Source organism: Balaenoptera physalus (genome assembly GCF_965194825.1).
Source record: "Balaenoptera physalus genome assembly, chromosome: 5".
Lineage (NCBI taxonomy): Eukaryota > Metazoa > Chordata > Mammalia > Artiodactyla > Balaenopteridae > Balaenoptera > Balaenoptera physalus.
This window is the reverse complement of record NC_138884.1, coordinates 112949293-112956867: the sequence shown is the minus strand read 5'-3', so window position 1 is coordinate 112956867 and position 7575 is coordinate 112949293.

Genomic DNA, 7575 nt, shown 5'->3' with positions numbered 1-7575 from the left:
CTCCTAGAGTGGTAAATGAATGAAGTTTGGGCAGAAATGGCAAATGGGACCAGAGAAGAGGATTTAAGGAGGCAAGTGGGGGGGAAGCAGACCCAAGCCACAGTGTGAAAGGCTTGTGGGTCATGCAAAGGGGCTGCAATGGGGAGTCAGGGAAGTTTTGAGAGGGACATGTGCTTTAGAAAGTCCCTCTGCTGCAGGGGGGACAGTGATTTGAGGGACAGCAGTTCTGGAGCTATTGCAATGCTGCAGATGGGTGATGATGCAGCTCCTGACGGCAGGAGGGGGGAAGGCAGAGAAGAAAGAGAAGAACAATTTTAGCATCATCAGGGCTTGGCTGCTGACTGAGTGTTGGGGGAGAGGAAAGCAGAGTCTGTGTGGCCCTCGGCTTGCAGCCTGGGCAGGCGGGGGGATGTGACGGAAGAGGGAAGAGGTGTGATGCAGAAGGAGGTGGACATGCTGATTTGCAGCACCTGAGGGGTGTCCAGGGGGCGGTGTCCAGCAGGTACTGGAACCAGGTCTGCTGCTGGGAAGGGGGTCCTGGCAGGAGGTGGTATCAGTCAGTCTTCAGCTGGAAGGTTGTTGAAACCATGGAAATGAGAGATACTGTCCAGGGATGGCATTTGAATGTGAGATGGAGTGAAGGCTGAAGGTGGACCCTCAGTAAGAGTAGGAAGAACACGAGTCAGTGAGGAAAGTTGAGCAGGAAAGCTCGGTCAGGAGGGAGGCCCAGGTGACCCCATGTCGGCCAATTCAATGTGCTGCAGGTCACACTGGGGGCCTTCTAACCTCCCCGAGTGGGTCAGGGGAAGAGTTCTGGGGGACGAACGTTCTGAACTGAGCCTTGAAAAGTGACTCTGCAGCTGGTGAGGAAGGAGGGATGTTGGGAGGACAAAGAAGTTAAGGACACACTGAGGGGTAACATGTGACACTAATCAGCGACATTCTGGGGAAAGTCTAGAAGCAGGCTAATGAAAGGGCAATGCCTTCGCTCTGGACATCTTTCCAATACAGCAACCTGACCAGGTCATTCTTGTGTTTCAAAAAGCATTCAAAGTCTCCCCAGAGGCTCTGGCAGGTTTCCCTAAGAGGGTTCCGAGGTGGGGTTATAGGTGTTCCATTCTCCCTGGCCAAATATGTTTGGGTAAGAGTGGGTTAGACAAAGTTAAACAGGTTTTCTTACTGCCAGACCTCTCAGAACTTTCAGTGCACTCTGCGATTGTCCACGAAAGGGGGATGATAGAAGGGGTTTCCCAAACCCGTGCGACCATGGAACCCCTCTTTCCTAGGACCTCTAGGGTCTGAGATTTCATGAAGCACTCTTTGGGAACTGCTTGCCTTCAGCACAAAGTCCTTATTCCTCAAAATGGAATTCAAGGTCCTGAATCTTGCTTCTTGAGTCTAGACTCTTACTGCATTTTCCGACCCTCCTAGAACACCCTGTGCTCTGGCCACGCCAGCCAAGCGCACGTTCCCCAGGTGCTGTATCATCACATGTCGTTGGGCTTCTGGGTAGCAGCTCTTTCCCTTTTGCTGGCAAGGCCCTCTCCCTTATCTGTGGCTCGCTCCAGTGAGAGCCCACCTCCTCCTGGAAGTCTTCCCTGATTCTCTCAGTCGGGTTAGGTGCCCTCCCTTAATTCCACAATGCCCCCAGCTTCCTGCCGTGCCAGCACTCCCTGTGGTGCCGAAACTGTGCACCTGCTGCCTTTCTCATCAGACTTTGCTTTCTTCAGGGGCAGGGTTGCGTTGGCTTCATCGCTGTATTCCCAGGGCTGGCCACATACTGAGCGCTCGTAATCATAGGTTTTGAGTTAATGGAAAGAGGTAGAGACAGAGCTTGCAGTGTAAAACTGCTGCTGGAGCAATATTCTTTGGCCAGCTGTTACCAACCTACCAGCCATTGCAGATGTTCTAGAGTTCCATCCAGTGTAAAAGGCACTTTCTCATACACTGTCTCACTTCCTGAGATGATAAGTATAGTTCACATTTAAAAAGAAATTTAGGAATACCTCTGCCAGGGTTTTGCATACACAAATAAAGATGGCTCACGCGTGGGATGAAGCCTCGTAAATCCAGTCTTTGAGAAACGCTGTTCTCTCTCTCACTTGTAAGGTGAGCAGCATTGTGAGTCCTGGAGGGAAGACCGTCTCTTGGCTTAGGACTCTCTTCCCTTTGTCTTATTTGGACTCGTGGTCAGAGCCGCCCTCGCAATCCCAGGGGGCAGCATTCACACAAGAGAAGGGGCAACAGGATGGCCCTGGCTTGGACCCTCCCTGGCGGGCACCAGTTCCTTCTTGTATCAGACACTGGGCTTTCACTGCAGCCCTGAAGTGGGAAACAATTGCCTTTGGGTCAACAGGTCTTTCTTGGGAGGCCAGTGATACAACTGAGTCGGAAAGAGGCGGGGTCTATGTGCCTCATGTTGGAGATTATGCTAATTTGCCCTAATTGGGAAAATGCATTTTTTTTTGACATGGATGTGGCATGTTAAAATGAACATTCCACTAGAATTTAGAGTATTTAGGCTCAAATATAAACTCCATCTTTCATCATCTAGGAAATCTTGGGCCGTCCCAGACTTCAGACTAATTTTTTACCTTATACAAATGGTAGAGGGAGACGGGGCCAGGGTGGGTGGGTCAGAAGTCCTTGGGCGTCACGTCCCTGGTCCCTTCCCGGGCTTAGCTGCTGAGGTGCGTGGGAGCATTGGTGCTGGGCTCAGAGGCTGCGGAGCGTCTGGGTAGCGGGTGTTGGAGGGACTGGGGTTGGTTGTGGGTAGCCAGATGCCTTTTCCGTGCCAACAGAAAACACCCTGCTGACCCCTGGAAGGAGATGGTACGGGGAGGGTCTCGTGTGTATTGCAGTAGAGAGAAGGAGCAGAGTGGTTAGGGCAGAGGAGGAAGGACAGGGGAAGGCCGGAGAGAGGCAGAAGGCAGCAGAACCTTTTCCAAACAACCCTCCCGCCTGGCCTGCAAGGCTCACCACGTCCTGCCCTCTCCCAACCTCTCTTGGGATAAATTATTCAACCTCAGAGGACCCCAGTGGTTAAATGATGAGATTAAGACCTGCCCTGGCAGGGTTGTCTTGAGGATTAGAGAGAATTCATCTTAGGCATCCAGCACGGCTCAATAAATTATATTGATAGATATTTCTATTTAGTATTAATGGCTTTAACAGATCCTCACCTATACAGCACTAACCTACTCACCCTCCAGGTCCTTTATCCATGTGATGTGTTGCTAAACCAGTTCTCCCCATTCTAGACTTGTGCATGATGATACTCTAGGGGGAATTGTGTCCTGCCAACCTATTTTACAGGTGGGCACTTGAGATCCATGAGTAACAGTTTGATGCTATTCTTAACGATATCATTCTCTGGCCACCCAATTGAGAGTCACAACCCAGACACTTCCTGGCACATTTCCATGTTCTAAGTATTTGCATGGCACTCACCTCCACTGGATTTGTTTTTGTGGCTTATTTATTTATTTTCCATCTCCTTCCACTTGAATGTCAGTTTCATTATAATTGTAAATTTTTTTCTTTACGCTCATATCCCCAGCACCGAGAACACTGCCGGGCACAGCAAGTGTCCTCTGTAATTAAAATTGGTGAGGAACTACCTTATAGGTTCTGGTGGCCAGCTTTGTGACCTTGGACAAGTTGCTCTTCTAAGCCTTAGTTTCTTCTGTGCTAAAGTTGGGACAACAATACCTGGAGATGCAGCTTGAGGTCAGGCATCTCCAAGGAGGCTTCAGGGACATGACTCAAAGGATAATATTTTTGCAAACTCACCACGGTCTGGCTTTTAGCCTTAAAGATGAAATCTTCTTATACCTGAGATTTATGGGGGATGACTCATTTCTATTATTCTCACAAGAGACTGATATATAAGCCAGGCATGATAACTTACTAATTTTTCCTATGAAAAACAGAATCATTGAGAAAAATCAGAGTTCAAACTAGTTTCAGCAGTTTGCTGGAAGCCAAATTATAATGAGAAGCCTGCTAGGGCGTTATGGAATGAGAAAAAAGGGCATGAGTTAATTGATGTAAATACTTGTTATTTCTGGCATCTGGCTTTGAGAGCTAAGCATTCATTTCCAAAATCAGGAGTGACTGGACAGGTTGAGACTGTAGGTCAAGGTATCCTTATCTTTGAGGAGACCAATGGCCTCTGCCCTGTGATACTTCAAGCTTTGTTTTCAGGCTTTCACAGCTGATCAACATCCCCTTATGATGGACAGAGCCTGCCTTGGACTCTGCGAGCTTTAGTTTTGTCTTTTAAAAACACTTTTCCGGGGCTTCCCTGGTGGCGCAGTGGTTGAGAATCTGCCTGCCAATGCAGGGGACACGGGTTCGAGCCCTGCTCTGGGAAGATCCCACATGCCGCGGAGCAACTAGGCCCGTGAGCCACAATTACTGAGCCTGCACGTCTGGAGCCTGTGCTCTGCAACAAGAGAGGCCGCGATAGTGAGAGGCCCGCGCACCGCGATGAAGAGTGGCCCCCACTTGCTGCAACCAGAGAAAGCCCTGGCACAGAAACGAAGACCCAACACAGCCATAAATAAATAAATAAATAAATTAAAAACAAACAAACAACAAAAAAAACCCACTTTTCCATCTTCTGGTTTGCTGGGGTCTCCCTCCTTCATTCTAGGTGGCTCTGGAAGAGTTGTCAATTAGATTGTACTGTCTCTTGTGCTCTGCCCTGCCCACCACTTCTGGGTAGAGCATATGAGCAACTCATCCACCCTGGCCACAGTGATTGATCTGGGAAGTTGTATGTGACCTGAGTAGGGCAATCAGAATCTTTGTAAGCTTGCTATCTGGACATTGGGGGATGGTAGACTGCAAAGCTGGCCACAGTAACCCCTCCCATCCCACACGCCCCTTTGCAATGTAACTTTAGCCACCTCCCATGAAGAGGTGGAGTCTATATCCCCCCCGCCCCCACTCTTGAATTTGGGCTGATCTCATGACTTGATTTGATCAGTTGAAGAGATGTTGTCTGAGTTCTGAGTATTCTGTTGTCACTCTCGGAATCCTGCTGCCTTGTGAGCAAGCCAGGCTGGAGCTTCTTTGAGATTAAAACACTTGATTCAGCGAGAGATGATGTAGAGAGAGAGAAACCCAGACATCCCCTCTGTTCTAACCATCCCAGTTGAGGCCCCTGATGTGTGAGTGAGGCCATCTGAGACCAACCATCCCCCTGCTGACACAACCTGACCACAGATGCCTGATCAGATCCAGAAGATGCCACACGGATCCAAAGAATTGCCCAGCTGAGCCTTGCCTGAATTGCTGACACAGAACTGTGAGCAGAAAAATGGCTGTTCTTTTAAGCCACCAGTTTTGGGGGTGTTTTGTTCCACAGCACTAGAAATATGAAATTTTTTCCCCACTGGTGGCCAAGCAGAGAAGGTGCAAGGCTGGGGCTACAGGAGGCTGCTATACTGAGAAACTCAAGAGGAGAAAGCCAGGTAGAGACCAGCAGAACGGAGAGCTGACAGAGTTGGAACCACGAATGATATTATTTGAGCCCCTGAATCCAGCCAAGACTTAAGCTGGCTGCCTTACTAGTTGAGCAAAAGAAAAACTTCCTTCTTTTTTTTTTTTTTTAAATTAATTAATTAATTTATTTATTTTTGGCTGTGTTGGGTCTTCGTTTCTGTGCCAGGGCTTTCTCTAGTTGCGGCGAGCGGGGGCCACTCTTCATCACGGCGCGCGGGCCTCTGACTATCGCGGCCTCTCTTGTTGCAGAGCACAGGCTCCAGACGCGCAGGCTCAGTAATTGTGGCTCACGGGCCCAGTTGCTCCGCAGCACGTGGGATCCTCCCAGACCAGGGCTTGAACCCGTGTCCCCTGCATTGGCAGGCGGATTCTCAACCACTGCACCACCAGGGAAGTCCCCTTCTTTAATTTTTAAGTTAGTATGAGTTAGGATTCTGCCACCTGCAACTTAAGGAGCCCTAAGTGATACACATTCGTTGGGTGGGTGTGTTAATATATGCAGTTAGGTTTCAGCCAAATTTTATTGGCCTGGTGACTTCCAATATCTTTAAAGTTAGTTCTTCTATCAGTCCAAATTCCCTGATTAAAAAAAATATCTCATTCACAATTAGTTTATTCATTCACCAGCTCTCTATTGATCGCTTACTACGGGCAAGGGACTATGGTTACTGCTAGGGATTTAGCAGGTACTATGACACATCTGGTGTCCCCAATCTCCACTTTAGGCTATTTAATTAGAATTGTGTTAAGTTCCAAGAAAAAGAAATGGACGTTATGTGGAGAAATGGAGGTTATGTGCACAACCTACCCCACAGTTTTGTTGTGAGAACCAAATGGATCATGTGTGTGAAAATACTTAACATCGTTCCAGCATAAAAATATTTATTTTTATTTTTACTCATGGGATGAAACTACAAGCTCATTTCTGAAGGATCTGATCCCATCACTGAAAATACCTTCATTTAGATGTTCTTCTCTACTTCTAAATCTTACTTGGAATGCAACATTCTCTATTTGCCAAATAGTGGGGTAGTGAGTAGCTGAGACGTGCCTGCTCTAGATTCAGGAGGCATATAGTCCTGGAACTGCTGGAGGTCTGAGCTTCCAACACACTTCTGGAATACTGTCTCTGTCTTCACCACCTACACTTCCTGCTGAGAAACCAAGTTTTTTTTTCCCTTTGCCTTTATTACTTCCAAGCTCTAGTTTTTGGCTGAGACAAACTGCAGTCCCCAAATGCTATGACTTAATGAGAGGAAATTTACTTAATGTACAAATCTGCCTGGGGAAGTGACTCTGATAAGGATAATTACATCCACATCTTAGTGTAAATTGCAGCAAATGTCTAAACTGTGGGCAGCTGCTGAGTCCCTGTCACGCAATGCAACCTCCATCCTTTCGGGTGCACAACCAGCTAATAGAAGTTCAGTGGAAGAAAATGAGAAGTCTGATAATAGCCATCTGACCTCCCTGAGTTTCATCATTTATTCAGTTAAGAAGTAGTATCAGAATAGGGTGTTTTCTGCATGGACCTAGGTCTGGCCATAGATGGAAGCTGCTGGGGAGGGCTTGGTCCCAAGCATATTTAGGAATTGAAGTTGATGCCGCAGTCATGATTTTTCAGTCCCAACCAAAAGCAGTGATCAGCCTCATCTCCTACTCTTATCCTCATATGCACCATGTTTGGCCACACCGACAGTTTTCTATTCTCTGAATATGCCATTTACTTGTTTATTTCCATGCCACTGACCCTTTTGTCTCAAATTCCTCCCCCGCCTTCTCAGTCTGATGAAATCCTAATCCTCATCTGAGAGGCAGCTCACATGCTTTCACTCAGAAACATCTGTCCTAATCACCCCAAACTACAGTCATTGTGTCCTCAGGGCTCCCATCACATCCTCTTCATATCTATGTCATGGCATTTATTTGTTCACTTGAGCACTTACCAAGAATATGGGGTCCTGAGATGAATCAGTCATCTTCTTGTGGGCTCTCAGAGTCTAGTTGGGGAGATATTCAAGTAAAAAAAGATCACCACAATTCTAATGCAGTGATAAATCCCTC